Raw genomic sequence first — 9,561 nt, forward strand, 5'->3', positions numbered from 1 at the left:
TTAGTCTTAAATAGTAGCCAAGTTCATTCCCTGGAATATATGTCTTCCTAACAAGGAAAAAAACGGTTTTCCATTGACAAATGTTCACATGTGGATGCCCCCATGCTCACATGACAGTGTATATGTTATTTATATGTATTTGTTAACTTGAATGTTTGTAAAGATCAATTCCCTTTTTATGTTTTGTTTGCCATATGCATATATTGCTAGCTACTCTATTGATTCTTTTTGTTTGAGATGATTCGTATGATCTCTCTCAGTTGGTCTTTCTAAAGCTCATTAGTTCTCAATGCGTATGTGCGATATATTTAGTAAAATTATATGTGGATTTATACTGTCTTGAGCTTATGCACATTCTCTAATAAATCATGTAATCTCTTTATTTTATCTCAAGATATTTTGTGTATTAATCCTTTTTCCTTTTCTTTATTTGCATGTGAAATTCTTTTCGAGTGTTCATGGACTTTACTCCACCTTCTTGCACTTTCTCGTTGATCCATAAAGGCTCAAACTATCTTTACCGAGTCGTCCAGCCCCTCTAATTTGGTTTACAGGTCGAGAACAATAGAAGAAATGCTAGAAATTAAGATTTTCAACCCTGAAAAGGAAAAAAACATGCTGATATACCAACTGTATACACTAGTATACAGTTGGAATATACAATATATAGATGCAAAAATGTGAAAACGCAGGTAAAAAATATAATGCATAAAGTTCAACAAAATTTACAGGCTTTGGAAGGCCCAAATGGGTCGGATATGCCTTGTATACAGCAGTATACACAAACTGTATACATATTTTTGAAGGCAAACAAGCCCAATGTTTTAAGTGCAGGTATAAAAGGAAAATGTTAATGGCCAAGGCCCACCTAGACATAGGACAGGGGAAGAAATTGGGCCCATCAGATTTGTGGATTTGGGCTGATTAGCCCAAATTAAATTTTCTATCCCCCTTTCCTCTCTTTATTTATTCATGTTTGCATTTTGGCTTCAATTTAATCGATTCTCAACGATAGCTATTTATCTTCATTTGATGTAATATATTCAAAATTTATTTATATAGATATGATTTTACACAGTTTTTATTCTACTTCTTGGTCTTTGTCAACCCTTAAGTTCATCCCCTTAGCTAATTTCTCTTAAAAATAGATAATTAATTTAAATGATAATATATATATGTAAAATATTTTTTTATACAAGTCACTTAACCTTTATTTTATTATTATTCTAATCAACCACCTTTAGTCACTTCCTTTTAAATTAATCTCTTTCTTTTCTCTAAATTAATTAATTAGAAAATAATAATAATGATAAATAAGTATGAAACTAAATGGAGCTTTATGTAGCCAAAGTTGGAAGTTTAAGTCAAAGTCTTTTTAGTCAAATCGCCGGTCAACCGCAAGTTAGCGGGCATTCCGAGGGCCTAACACCTTCTCGGAATGTACATTTGAACTTCGAACCCTTTTCAATTGATTTTATTTGTATTAAATCTTTTGAAAAATAATTTTAAGTTTTCTTGATATTTACTAAAACATCGAGTGGCGACTCTGTTAATTTGGACAGTTGATTTTTCTTAAATTATAAGATTAATTGATCTTTCGAAACTTAGTAATTCTTTCATATACCATATATTTTATTAAAACAATAGGTATGTCTCCATACCAACTTTTATATGAGATGACTTGTCACTTTCTATTTGAGTTAGAGAACAAAGTCATGTGGGTAATGAATAAACTGAAGATGTATTGGAATGAAGAAGTGGAACAAAGACTTAATGGGTTAAATGAGCTTGATGAGTTTTGCCTAAAAGCGTGTCACGACCCGGATTCTAGAATCCGAATCACAACCGGTGTCATTGACCTCTCAGAGGTCGCAGACAAGCCTCTTCTTGCATTCATCACATTCATCTAGTTAAATCTGTGGAAAATTTAAAAAATTTTAAACGTATGAAGTATATATAGACTTCATATAATTATAAACTAGTTACATCATAAATTAATCTAAAAGTAAACAACAAGCATCTATCATTACAGAACCAACTCGAAATAAAAGATGAATATATATTATAAGTTGCCAAAACGACCTTACATCCAAAAGCTTCGAGAATAAAGTATGAAAGAAATGCTAGGGAAAACATCATATATCTATGTATAAAACTAAGGCTAGACTAGTACTGTAACATCCTCAAAATTTAAGAGGACCTACCAAATGGTCTGGAGAACGCTGATGTCCAAACCGCTACAAGAGTCTTACATCTATCCTCTGACCTGCACCTATGAAATAGTAAATTTGTATAAGGTTAGTACACCACTTAAACTAAGTATGGCTGTATGCACACACACACATAAAGCTATGCATGATCAAGGAAAGCTCTTCCTAAACAACAGGCCATTCTTGGAAAGTATAATCAGTAGACTTTCCTAAATCGTTAGTTGTAAATTATGGAATGAATATGATGTATTTTAATGAATTCAAAGAACACAATTTATTTTCTATATGATTAAATACATTAGTATCATCAACATAATTTTAGAACAACTCGAGTGAAAATTTGAAATTTTGCTATGCCAAACCCGAGAGCCCCTTTTTTTTATACTTTTTAGATTTTTTTTCTTTTCCTTCTTCTTGTCGTGTAGTTCAATGATTCCTTTGATCCTATGTTTTAATTACCAGTGCAATGTCATTATAGTCCCATACCCACAATGAATCAAGTGAGTAATCCGAGGACTAAGGAATGATTTCACTACCTTTCAATGAGTCATTTGTTACTCTATGTATCCATTAACATTTCATAATCCTATCTCTATTGGCTATGCCATCTGTTTCATTACATTCATGTTAGGGAAGTTATGAGGTTTTTAGTTGTCATTATATTTCTACTTCCATTTATTGGCATCATATAAGAGTCATTATAAGCCAATCTTATTTGGCCTTGTCCATTATTTGCTGAAACTTCATATGTATTGAAATTTGGCAATTGACATTCTTAAGCTCTTCTTCGTAGCTCACTTTGAACATGCGTTCCATCATTATTGTTTCTTTCTTTCATATAGACATCTTTAGAAGTAAGATCATGCAAGATAACAAGAAATCAAGTGTCTTCCTTACACCGAAAAGAGGTGATTCACCGATTAAAATGAATCTAGATCATGTGAGATACTCATGAAATCTAGTGTCTGCCCCACATCGAAAGGGGTGATTCCTGGCTAAGGCGAATCCATCTCAAGTGTTCACCCCATAGTGGTTCATGACTATTGTGAACCAAGAACATGTTTTGAGCATTAACCGACATAGATCATGTGAGCTAGACATGAAATCCAGTGTCTACCCCACACCGAAAAGAGGTGATCTCACTGGCTAAGGTGAAATCGAAACATACGTAGCTCTCTTAGGTTGAAACTATAGACTAGTTCCTATGTTGGATAGACATAGTTCGAAGACTAGGACTTAAGGAGACTAGTTATCCACCTTGGTGGTAGTCTAATCTCATGAGACTTACACGTGGAAGAACATGCTCATAAGTAGTCTATCGGTGCTTTGCTCACTTTCATTATCTTCTTTATCTTTTAGAGTTGACTCAAACATTATGGAAGCTTACTTCAAGATTGAGATTTACTTACTCTATTGATGAATTTTCATCCTTACTTTACATTGATGAAATGTGAATTGTCCTTATATATCATCCTTTGGTGTTAATGAGACTAGTCGCACACATTTTAACACCTTCAATCGTGAGTATTTTTAACATAGTAGCTTAGCTGTAACTAAGGCTGGCAAACGGACAGGACCGGGTCAACAGGACCGGTTTTATCGCTAAACGGGCCGGTACCGGATTTTGTTACCGGTACCAGATTTTACCGGACCGGATTTACCGGAAAAATCACCCTGTTCCGCCCGGTCCGTTAGTAACCGGTTTGGAACCGGGTTGGACCGGTTTGGAACCGGGTCTTACCGGTTCATCCGGTATTTTTTTTTAAATTTTAATTATTTTAATTATTATATAATATTATATATTTATATTAAAACTTCAATTGAAAACTTTAAAAATTATATAAGTTTGAAATTAAATTTATACTTTAAGGTTTATATTGAATTTAAAGTTTCAAATTGAATTTAAAGTTTTATATTGAACTTAAGTTTGAAATTGAATTTAAAGGTTTTTAAACTTTATATTGAATTTAAAGTTTGAAATTAAATTTAAACTTTAAAGTTTATATTAAATTTAAAGTTTTAATATAAACTTTTATTAAAATAATTAAAAATTAAATTTATAAAATTACATGAATTAAATAGAAGAGACTATTATAAAAGAAAATCAAGGCGAATAGCCGTATATTTATTCAAATAAATAAATTATACAATACAAATATTAGAAAGAGAATAAGAGTACATAATTTAGGAGGAATTGAATAGTAATTATTATACTAACAATTGCATTTTTTTTAAATTCTTTTTGTAAATTTTGTATCATTTGAAAAGAAAGATTTTTTGGAATTGGCATTTGTCGTTCTTCTTCCATTACTTCCATGCCATCATCACTATTCTCACCAAATATTTCATCTATTTGGTCTTCTATATGGATACTTAATAGTGGTAGTCCGGTGTTTCTTCTTTCGGCATTGACCCAATCTCGAAACAACACCGATATTTCCAAACTGTCCTTTGCTAATAAATATAGATGATCTCCAATCATAAATCTCGCCGCACTAAAGGCTTGCTCCGAAGCGACCGATGATGCTTCAATAGCTAGCACATCTCGAACAATCCTATAAAGGGTCGGAAATTGATTTTCACGATTCTTCCACCAAATTAATATTCGAGGTTGAAGTTCTCCTTCTTCACGCCTAATCTTTTCCCGTGCCTGGTTGAAATATAAATCAAAATCATTATTAGTTTCATCACTTTCAAGCTCAAGATATTCATCCATCATATCATCCGTATCATCACTTTTAGGCTTAGAAGATGAAGGTTCAACTATTGGAATATTTTTTTCCATAACTTTATATGCATTATATAAATCTCTAACTGTTGCATAAATGCTACTTTTACATTGTTCAACACTAGGAGTTTCATCATCTTTAATTTCTAAATTTTTATAAATCTTTTCAACCATTCTTTGAACACCTCTTAATTTATAATTTGGGTTGAAAGTAGTAGCAGTCAAATAGATTTGAGGAATAGGGAAAAAATATTTTTTGAATTTTTCAATCATAAAAGCAATTGAATCTTTAAAATGTTCTTTTCCTTAATATTTAGCAAATTCAATTGAAATAGCACAAATATTTACTAAAACAGAAGAAATAGTAGGATAATATTGACCAGAACATGCATTTGTTGCTTTATAAAAAACATTTAAAAAATCAATCAGTTCTTTTGTATTTTGCCAATCTTCAAAGCCAATTCTTAAACTCGGATCCGCATTATGAGTATTAAAAACTAATTGTAGCGGTTCTTGATAAACATAAGCAACTTGAAGCATTTCAAATAAAGAATTCCATCTAGTGTATATTTCTTTTGGAATTTTTCTATATGCAAGTCCACATTCATTACAACGATTTTTAAATTCAGTAATTCTAGCTTTTACTTTAGCTTTAAAAATCCAATTACAAGCAAGTGTAAAATAATCGTTACCACTAGGACTACGTCCCATATCAGATGTAATAGATAATCTACCATCATAATAAGCAAATAAACAACAAAGAAAATGAGAATATTCTTTTTGATATTTAAAAAGATCACTTTTAATTGTATTTCTTGGAATACATTCATAATCTGGGTTATATAATTCTCGAATATAATGAACAAAACCAGGATGAGAAGGAAATGAAAAAGGTAAACCACAAACAACAACCATTTTAGCTAATTCTCTACAATCTTTTTCTTTACTATACGTGCGGTGTGTGCTTCGACTAGCCGGGTTAGACATATTTTATACATCTTGAACCATATTAGAACCTCCAATACCCATAGATCTTTTGGGTATGGGTGTTCCATTTCTATTAGATCTTTCTATATCATCTAGGCGAGCAAATTCTTTATTACACTTTCGTAAATGTGTTCTTAGTCGTCCCGTTCCCCCTTGTGTACCCGTAGTTACATGTTTCATTACCAATTTACATTTAGTGCACGTAACAGTAGTTTTCTCCTCATTTTGTATCAAAAATTTCCATACTAACGATCTTTTAACACGTACGACGACGACATTTGAAAAAGTAGGTAAAGAGGGGACTTCGGTAACCGGACTAGTCGGGGTAGGGGTCTCTTCATCTTCATCATTTATTTCTACTTTTTCTTCTAATTCTTCTTCAAAATTAGTATAATGTCTATTTAAAGACTCATGATCTACTTCATTTTCAGAATTAAATTCAATAGGTCTTGGTGACGTAAAAAAAGTTTGATTAACACAAGTATAATCATTAGTATTAACTAAATATAGAGGTGGCAAATTTTTAGAACAAGAACTACTTACTCCTCCCTTTTTATTTTTTAATTCCGACATTGGTCTTTTACCACTATTTCTTTCCGAATTCATGTTAAAATTTAAAACAATTAAATATTATGAGAAAAGCAAGAAAAATAATATAATAAAAGAGATAAAACAACTAAATAATAAACAAATAACAATTAAAGTTGATAGTTGGAACGAATGTACCAAAGGTCTATGTAAAAGTAGACGTATAACCAAAACCGGATTTGATAGATGCCTATTGTAGCTTCCGAAATTCAAACTCTAACTCAATATCACAATATAATAATTAATAAATTATGAGAGATTTATAATTGAGACTTTGAGAGATTGTATAAGTTTGTATAAGTATTGAATTTGTGATTTAAAATGGAAAAAAATGGTATATTTATAGTGTAAATGGGTTGGAAGGGGGTGGGGGAGGGGGGTCATATTTGACCGTTTTGGGCCCCAGCCCAATGACTAGAAGGCCCAACAGTCATATAAAACGGTAACCTTAAAAAAAAATTAAAAAACCGACTAAACCGGTTCTTACCGAACCGGTTCAACCGGATAAAAAACCAGGAATAGGTCCGGGAACCGGACTGGACCGGCCAAAAACCGGTCCGTTTTCCAGCCTTAGGTGTAAGTGAGACTTGTCTCACTTCCCTTAACATCTCATTCTGGTCATTTCTTTAACTTAGACCTCATTAGTTATTTTATTGCTCACGTTACTTACTTACATTAGTGTAGTAGCTTCATATCATCGATTATGGATGATGAGCACTTAATTCAATGAGTTTCATAAGTTCATATATCATTCTTGTAGAATATGTTGGGAGTTGCCCCAATTAATGGCATGCTCTTGGATATGGGTTCATTGAATTAGCTTAAAAGTGCTTATGTTGTCATTTCTTTACTCTAACTACACAATATCGACATATGAAACTAGTTGGATATGAAACTACATAACCCTTTTTGTTGGCATAAGCCAATTTTACGTAGGTTCATATTTAAATTTAATATGTGTGAACCATTAGTAAATACTTTAATCATTTAACATAAATTTATAGCCATTTGCATGCATTCTTTTGGGACAATGTACTATTATACAATTTATTGGAATAAGATAAGCAATACATTCAAGATGTGAATTCATGGAGGTTCTTTAAACCAATTTTAGTTCATGACTTTAGGGATAACGTTTTTAATCATCTTTGACAACATAATATTATCATTTGATTAATATAACAACTTCATTACGTCACAATAACATAAGGCGACATTCCAACAAACACATCAACACTTAAACATTTATGGACATAACTAGCATATCCTCAATTCTTAATTCACGTTGTAAATATTTGCCTTCATACGATTACAATTTCATAGGTTCAGTCGACATTCATAATTGAAGAACCCTACACATTAAGATCATCCAGCACCACATACCAACAACATGATCTCTAACCTATTAAACATTGAAATCGTACAAGGATACTAGGGGAAGAAAGTTAGACGAGAACGATGGGAACAACCCTAGTTTTCAAGATCTCTTGAATCGTCCGAAGGAAAGTACTCTTGGAGAAATAATCCCAGGAGAGAAACACATACATTAAGTAGAAATTAATCTACAAATACCACCTTGAGCGAAACCTTGAAATCTCCTAAGAACGTCTTATGCAACTTTTCCGGTTTTGCTTTGTTGCTTACTGTTTTGCGTTTTGTGAAACTCTTTGTGATTGAACGTGAGTCTATGTCTTAGGAACTGATCTTGACTCATTCAACTAAGGTTTAATAAGTTCATTTAAAAAACAAATTAATTAATTACAAAAATGCCCCTCCTAAGTTGACTAAATATAGGAGAAGGTTGACTTGACCCAAAATCCGGAATGTGGTGTTGGCTAGGGTTTCGGTCAAACTTTTGACTTTATTTTAATTAATTAAATCCTTAATTTAATCGGACAAGGGCCTAAAATACCTTTAAAGTATTGAAAATGGTACAAAATTACCCTTCATCCACCTATTGGCTCCAAAATGTCCTTTTCATCCACCTATTGGCTCCAAAATACCCTTGTCATCCAACTTTGTGTTCAAAATTGACCACTTATTTAATTGTTTTAAAATTGAACTCTTTAAATATTTTTAAAATACTTGCCATTTTAGGCCCTTTTCCGTTTTATTTAATTTAGGTATCTAGGGTAATTACTAAAGTGCCCCTAAGTCATTGGAACTATAATCAACTCTTTAGGAACATCCTAGGTTAGGTACTAGGTTGTCTGTTTAACTATTACTAGGTTAGTGTCAACCCGGTTTAGTCCTAGGTTGTCGGGTGCACTAGTTTGTTCATTTCGGTTAGTCCTAAGTTATTTATCTAGTTAAGACAATTAGTTAGTGCCTAGAGTTTGTTAGGTAGTTAGGTCCCACATGGAGGGACCCGTCCGCACATGCTACCCCTTAACTACCCTAACCGAATTCGGTTAGGGTAGTCCCTTCCTATGTACGATTCCCACATGCTTTGCCCATGTGCTTGCACATGGGTTGGTTGTACTTTCGTAACTAACTATTCTTGATGTTCTATTTGGAATATTTACTTATTGTCCCAAGGACCCTTACTATGTCCTTGGGCACTGCTTAATTTACAGAATCATTTTAAATGGTCATGTGAAATGGTGCTAGGCTTGACACTTGGATGCGTAACACTTCATATGTTTTGTTCAGATTTCATTTTTATTATCATAGGGTCCTCATTGCAGGTATATTTCTTAAACAAGCTCATTAATACTTAGAAAAATTGCCTAACACCCTTTAGCCTATATTTTCTACTATACCTAATATTTTGCTTATTTGAGTATTATATAGAAATTGGCTAATACCCCTTAGCCAATTTTCTATACTATGCACAATATTTCTCAATATTGGGCATTGGAATGCCTATATACCCCCAATACACATTATTAAAGACATACTGGGCTCTTCATTAGACATGTCATTTTCCGGAATGTTACATTATCCTCCCTTAGGAATATTCATCCCTGAATGACACTAGACATCATTTAACATAAAGAGGGTGATTTTTAAAAATACCTTAACATGTTTGAACTTTACTTCTTTGTG

This window comes from Solanum pennellii, chromosome 8 (assembly GCF_001406875.1).
Source record: "Solanum pennellii chromosome 8, SPENNV200".
NCBI lineage: Eukaryota > Viridiplantae > Streptophyta > Magnoliopsida > Solanales > Solanaceae > Solanum > Solanum pennellii.